Source organism: Rhagoletis pomonella, unplaced genomic scaffold (assembly GCF_013731165.1).
Source record: "Rhagoletis pomonella isolate Grant_MI unplaced genomic scaffold, Rhpom_1.0 Rhpom_scaffold_00001, whole genome shotgun sequence".
Taxonomy (NCBI): Eukaryota; Metazoa; Arthropoda; class Insecta; order Diptera; family Tephritidae; genus Rhagoletis; species Rhagoletis pomonella.
The window spans coordinates 80,152,552-80,160,426 of NW_023458555.1; positions in this window are offsets into that span (position 1 = coordinate 80,152,552).

Sequence of the window (7,875 nt, forward strand, 5' to 3'; positions counted from 1 at the left end):
AGCTTTACCGATGGTCTTATTTCCACCTGTGAGATCTCTGCCAAGCAGACGTAATCTTTTTCTATGATCTTTCATCTACAACAGAGGTTCCCAAACTTTTTTTTCTCGTAGACCCCTTTCAAAATTTTACTTGTTTCGGTGGACCCCGTGCTGATACATTTCTAAATATTCCCAAAGCTCGTAAAAAAATTAAATAAATAAAATTAAAAAATTAAATTAAATCTAACAATGTAAATTTGCATCGCGGGTGAATTCAAAAACTAAACTCAGAGTGGCCAAAATAAAAGTAAAATATTTATAAAAATAATGTGATTACACACTTGTAGGGTTTAAAGAGCTCGTAAATACATCAAAATACTCTCTCGCTCGAAAGAGTTATATTTTGTAAGAGCACTGTGAGCGCTAGCGTTCAGTGTTGCCATTTTAGCCGTTTCCGGCTAGATTTAGCCGGTTGCGATAGCAAACAGCCGGAGAAATTTCGATTTAGCCGGCAGCCGATTTGTTAGCCGTTTCGCAGAAAAAAATTAGTCGTTTTAGCCGATTTTGCTATTTGCCTTGTTTTCTTAAATTTCAAATATATATATATGTTTCCATTTTTTACTAAGCGACCCAAAATCTCTTAGAAATGGCTACTAGCCTTATCGTGGAGAAAATTTTCATGTCAGGCAGGGTTGTATGAAATTGGGCCGATTTCGCTTATTTTTATTTTAAACGAAGAAGAGATTTTCTTCATGAAATGTTTGTTATAAATGTCTAAATTTTAAGTGTGAGGTTCTATTCGCATACTTAGAAAATAAGAGATTGTTTCACTGTTAAGACACTTAGGATGCGTTTGTGTTTGGATATAGTGCCAACAAACAGAATAAATATTACATGTAGATATTGTCTTCCCAGATAGCGCATATTAAATTCTGCCTAAATTACAAAACATCATTTTTGCCCACTCCCAAAGGTTTAAGGTAAGGAAAAAATTGATATTTTCAAGCACTATGTACACATATGTATTTTTTTAAACAAACTTTTTTGCTGAGAACTTATTTAAATTCCAAAAAACCGAATGCCAACTTGAATTAAATGAACAAACACTGAAGTGAGTCAAAATGAAAATAAAAGAGATATCTGGCGGTCATATGGCCGGTCATCTAAATGGGAGATCTGCAGTCTTTTGGCATCATATTTTACATCAGAATTGAAGGGATTTCTGAAAAATCTGACCAGTTCTTTTGTGTAACTGTGATTTTGCATGCCTTGTCAACATATGGCCTCGGTTGATGTTAACTCAAGGTCGTTGTTTTACTGCCTTAAAAATGAAGGGAAATTTTTACAGCGTTTTTTATGTGTATTGGTTTCTATTTGAGTGTATTGAGAATCGGTCAGTCTGAAAAGGCCTTGTAGGGAAGACAATAGGTTTGTTCGTCGAAAATCCAGCGAGAATTGTCACTTAAAATATCAGATAGTAAGAAAAATGCTCCCTCTATCATGTAGAGAAACTTGCAATATTCTGTACGAACGCAAATTTGCAAGTTTTTCTGGCAGCTAGTGTCCACGGTTGCATTTCAAACAACAGAAATTTGTATAGAATTTTTAAAATTCTCTCAGAGGGGCAAAAAACAGGATCTACGTGTATATATCTTTTCAGTCCGACTTTCTTCAAAATACGTTTCAATTTCTTTCATTCCGAGCAAGAATACAGTTTTTTTTTGTCGAGTACCTTTCAAATCATTGGAATTAACTAAACTAATTAAGTAAACAACTATTAACTTACATTTTTTACTTTAAACTCGTTCCAGTTTGTAAATTTTTAAATTAAACGAACTTGTTTATTCAAATTATCGTCGACAAAAAGTCTAACCACGTGCCACAATCATATGTTTTTCCTAATTGCAAATTCTTGCTGGAAAAATTTTTTCCGGCTCGAATTTGTAACTTCTCTCCTTTTCTTCTCTTCTTTTTACTCGTGATTTATTTAAATAAAACATGTGAAATTTAGTTGAAACATTTTAGCCGGTTTTATTTGCCAATTTAGCCGGTTCGTCCAAAAAGTTCTGGCAACACTGCTAGCGTTACTTACATTATCTTCACCATAAACTCATCAAATGTTCGGCTCACTCATGACTTTGCACGTGGAGTATATCGTCACCTGAAATGCAAAAAGACGTAACAAACATCATCCTTGAAAGGCAAAAAGTCATAACCAATAAAAAATTCAAAATTCACTTTTTGATTTATATGATGGATTTCATCGAATTACAACTGCCCACATCATTTTATGAAAAAAAAAAATGAAAATATTGGTCACGACTTTTTCCATTTCAACTACGATGTTGTTACGTCTTTTTGCATTTCAGCGGACGATATGTTAAATAGTTTATTTGTGTTAATGGCATCATTTTTATTTTTATCGCTCCGAGTTTTAAAGTGAGGCGAAAAATATATATCACATTTTTAAAAGACAAAACTTAAAACATCAAATAGGCTAAGCTTTTTACGCGAAATTTTTAATTCAGAAACTGACAATAGAGAAAAGAAGGAGTTCAAAAAAATCGATGGCAAATAACCAAGCACGCAAGAAGCACAAAAAGTGTTCCACCGTCTCATCTTCTTTTCATTTACGCCTATCACAGTCAGTTGTTTGTGCCACGTGAAGTGACCAGTCAGCAGTCCAGCAAATTGTTTGCAGTGTCTTCTGCTCAGTGAGAACAAAAAATTAGATAGACCTTGTGAGATTGAAGGCAACATGAGTTTTGCCCACCTGCATCCCTTCGATGCCTATCAGTCATTGCTGAGCGAAGTATTCACCCAGTTTCTGATGGTGGCTTCGATTGCCGAAAGTGGGAGTGCTAAAACTGGTTGCGGACCGAGGAATGCCTGGTCTGAGCCCACTCTGGCCAAATTATCAGATGTCTCATAACCAGGTACTCCAGAGTGACCTGGCACCCAGAGTAAAACAACCACGTTATGTTCACCATCATTTGAGAGATTTGCATTGCCGAACTAGTTTGGAAGTACTTAAATAGAGGGCTGGTGCAGCTTGGTTGTCACTGCAGTCACGTAAACTCCTTCCCCTCCATCTATGTTCCACCACGTAGTCCATGGCTTTGAGTATTGCAATTACCTCAGCCTGGAAGACCGACGCATATTCCCTTACAGAAAAGTAAAGCTTCTCTCCATTAACCTCGAAAAAGACCCCGGATCATGACTCAGAGTCAATTTTGGAGCCACAAGTGAAGATTAGACAATGTGTGAGTCCGGTCTCAGCGCTGGAATCAAACTAGCATTCAGTCTCAGGGAACTCAACATTATAGGATCTCTTCAACAAAGGTAATGGTGGCGTACTATCCTGTAGCATTAAAAGATACAAGTTCTTAAATTTTTGCCGCCAGCAATTTTCGCCGCGCCCCACTCATTGTCATACCAGCATCCGGTTCTTTTTAGTCTGCAGGTGTCCTTTAAGGCTTCCCCAAGTATGAAAACACAAAGTGACGGTAAGTGCAGCAGTGCGTCAAGAGCACTATACACCACTCAAAAAAATTAAAGTTAAATAAAAAGGCTATCAATCAACCATTTTCGTTCTTTACATCGAAACCAGATAAATTTTCGTGGACCCCCATTTACAACTCATCGAACCCCGTCGAGTCTTCCGTGGACCCCTGAGGCTCCACCTGGATCACTTTGGGAATCACTGATCTACAACATTGGTGCGATGCGTATGCCAATAAAAGGTATTATAAGGAAGCTCAAGGGCACATAAGTGCGTTTTCTGTTAAAGGAGGGCCAATAATCCTCGCTGTCCCACAGGATGAAAAGTTTTCCGGTACATTGGCTAAATGAGTCGTGAGATCTCTTGAATATCTTTTAATTGAAGCAATTGATATACCTACGGTGATCTTTCCTTGTTAATTCGCTACTGATTTCTAGGTAGATGCAGGATCGCATGATCGTGTATGAGGGCGGTAGACAAACTTAACCCCATCCTTCATTTAGACATCTGAAAACTAAATTCGTATAACTTAAACATAGGCCCAAAGCGGGTTTCTATACATTTCGGCTGCAGCGCCATCCATTGGGTCATTTTCTGCAAAACCATTGGTTATCATAAAATGAATACGTGGTATGAATTTCAACCTGCACGCCATCGGCACTAATCGGGTAAATTTTTATCAAAAGGACCATATATGTAAGACAACCTCCGACAATCTGACAGAACTCTAGTCAGTGGTTTTTGAACAACGAAAACGGCTATCATTTTATGCAAATAGGTATGTAGATAGGACAGTCTATAACGAAACTGGAAAAATCAAAGCTCCATTCTATGTGCAAAATTTAAAAAAAAATTCTTCAAAAATTTTCACATAAGTTTTACCTTTTACTACAAATTAAAAAACAATGTTACGATAGTTCAATGGGATTTAAAAAAAGGAGAAAATGGTTCCCAGTCGAATGATACTTGCGCGTTTACGTGAATATATATCGAATCAGCCTTTCCAATAATAATCACTTTTCGCCATAAGTATTGTTAGCAAAGCTGTGTCAAATTTCAGAAAGTTAACGCGAGCGGTTCCAGAGATAAATGAAATGAGAAGCATGGGGGTGCCACGCCCCTTCCTCCATCACTTACCAATTTTTTTTATTTATTTATTTATTTCTTTCAGTCTACAGATAAATCTTACAGACTATATTAAAAGTGTTTTAGCATGTTTAATTAAAAATTCCATATAATTGTTGCTTAAAATTGTATATACTGAGACTAAAGTCTAGGTTAGGATAATTGTTGCAAAATCGAATGCATCTCACCATTGGTTCGTTAAACGCATAGTTAGTTCTGTGCACTTGATCAACAAATAAACGAACCTGCCTTAGATCATAGTGATTCGTTTGATGTCTAATTACACTCAATAGTTCACTGCAATTTATATTGGCATTTAGAAGATTATACACGAATAAGACCGAAAAGTAGATTCGTCTATCTTCAAGGCTTTGCAGTCCAACCAATTTGCGTCTGCCTATATAACTAGGGAGACCATTAGGCCAGCGCAGCTTATTCAATGCATATTTTGTAAAGACTTTTTGGACTCTTTCGATTTTATTTACATGGCAGTGGTAGAATGGGTTCCATATTAATGAACAATAATCTAGGTGGCTCCGAACTAAAGAAATGTAGAGTGCTTTCAAGGTCAATGGATCAGAAAAGTCTTGAGTATTACGACGCAGAAATCCAATCATAGAAAAAGCTTTGGAGACCATATAATCAATATGCTTAGAAAACGACAGTCCTGAATCGAAGATTATGCCCAAGTCTTTAATATCTTCTTTACGACTAAATTTTATATTAAGTACGATATTGATAACACATATAGCTGTGTCGAATTTCAGGAAGTTGGCGTAAGCGGTTGCAGAGATAAGCTATATCAGAATTTCAGTTTGTATGCATCCACAGTTTAAACTTTGAGAGAAAATTTCATTTGGCACGCAAGTCTATTTCAGGTGTAGTTTTTCTTATGCTTGAAATACAATACCGGCGAACGGCAAACTTCGCCGAATTGGGCGATGCTGTCGTTCACCGTTCGCCCAACTATTTCGCCTACTTAAACAGAATTAGAGCGGTAGCGAAAACAGCTGATCCCATTTGGTCGCCTTTATAATTTGGGTGACCATATTTAGAAAAAACTAAACCATATTTAGAAATGAGGAAATGATAACAAATATAAATGTAAAACAAAGAAAGATTATTATAAATAATTTGTTTCAAGCCAGATTTAACGAATCCACAACTATATTTTTCAAACAACAAAAAAAAAATCGTGTTTAGGTTGTTTTCTTTTTAAACTTTGAAAGCACAAAACAAATACGGCCACCTTTGGCACGCACAGCTGTCATCGCCCAGCAGAGCGATAGAAATAAATCTATCGCCATGAAACGCCGCCAAGCGAACTTCGCATTTCGCTTTGGGGTGTTCTAATAGAGATAAAACCACACAACTAATAGAAATAAGTGCCCCGGACGACAATAATATCTACAATAGTGTCAGCGGACGCGGTCCTAGTTATTTCTGGCGTCATGCCAATTGAGCTACTTGCAAACGAGCGAAAAGAGATTTATAATCTCAGTGTCGATATAGGTCGAGCAGCTACCGCGGCAAGGGCGCGCGAGCAACTAATCCAGCAGTGGCAACGAAATTGGAACGCGAGCAAGGTCGATGGACGCACACACTAATAGCCGACCTTCAAATATTTATTTTATTTATATATTTAGTTATTATTATTAAATAAGTGTTTATAAATTTAACATACATACATTTGCATTACAAAGAAGAATATACATAACTTTACATTGTTTAAAATGTCTACATTCTGTAGTTTAAGTTAACTAGAGGCGAATGCAGACTGTCTACTACTAAAGCTTAATTTGTGGGGAGTCTAACTTAATTATTACAGTAAGTATTGTTTCAATTTAAGTATAATAAGAATATTTTTAACAGGATAAGTATGATTATTCAGCAATACATAAGAGTGCGCCAAGTTCAATGTAGTTGAAATTTAAAAGCCATGACTTTATATTTTTCAGAAATATATTCTTGTTTCGAATATTCCTGAAATTGTTTGGTAAGCAGTTATATATCGGGTGATTTTTTTGAGGTTAGGATTTTCATGCATTAGTATTTGACAGATCACGTGGGATTTCAGACATGGTGTCAAAGAGAAAGATGCTCAGTATGCTTTGAAATTTCATCATGAATAGACTTACTAACGAGCAACGCTTGCAAATCATTGAATTTTATTACCAAAATCAGTGTTCGGTTCGAAATGTGTTTCGCGCTTTACGTCCGATTTATGGTCTACATAATCGACCAAGTGAGCAAACAATTAATGCGATTGTGACCAAGTTTCGCACTCAGTTTACTTTATTGGACATTAAACCAACCACACGAATGCGTACAGTGCGTACAGAAGAGAATATTGCGTCTGTTTCTGAGAGTGTTGCTGAAGACCGTGAAATGTCGATTCGTTGCCGTTCGCAGCAATTGGGTTTGTGTTATTCGACCACATGGAAGATTTTACGCAAAGATCTTGGTGTAAAACCGTATAAAATACAGCTCGTGCAAGAACTGAAGCCGAACGATCTGCCACAACGTCGAATTTTCAGTGAATGGGCCCTAGAAAAGTTGGCAGAAAATCCGCTTTTTTATCGACAAATTTTGTTCAGCGATGAGGCTCATTTCTGGTTGAATGGCTTCGTAAATAAGCAAAATTGCCGCATTTGGAGTGAAGAGCAACCAGAAGCCGTTCAAGAACTGCCCATGCATCCCGAAAAATGCACTGTTTGGTGTGGTTTGTACGCTGGTGGAATCATTGGACCGTATTTTTTCAAAGATGCTGTTGGACGCAACGTTACGGTGAATGGCGATCGCTATCGTTCGATGCTAACAAACTTTTTGTTGCCAAAAATGGAAGAACTGAACTTGGTTGACATGTGGTTTCAACAAGATGGCGCTACATGCCACACAGCTCGCGATTCTATGGCCATTTTGAGGGAAAACTTCGGAGAACAATTCATCTCAAGAAATGGACCGGTAAGTTGGCCACCAAGATCATGCGATTTGACGCCTTTAGACTATTTTTTGTGGGGCTACGTCAAGTCTAAAGTCTACAGAAATAAGCCAGCAACTATTCCAGCTTTGGAAGACAACATTTCCGAAGAAATTCGGGCTATTCCGGCCGAAATGCTCGAAAAAGTTGCCCAAAATTGGACTTTCCGAATGGACCACCTAAGACGCAGCCGCGGTCAACATTTAAATGAAATTATCTTCAAAAAGTAAATGTCATGGACCAATCTAACGTTTCAAATAAAGAACCGATGAGATTTTGCAAATTTTAT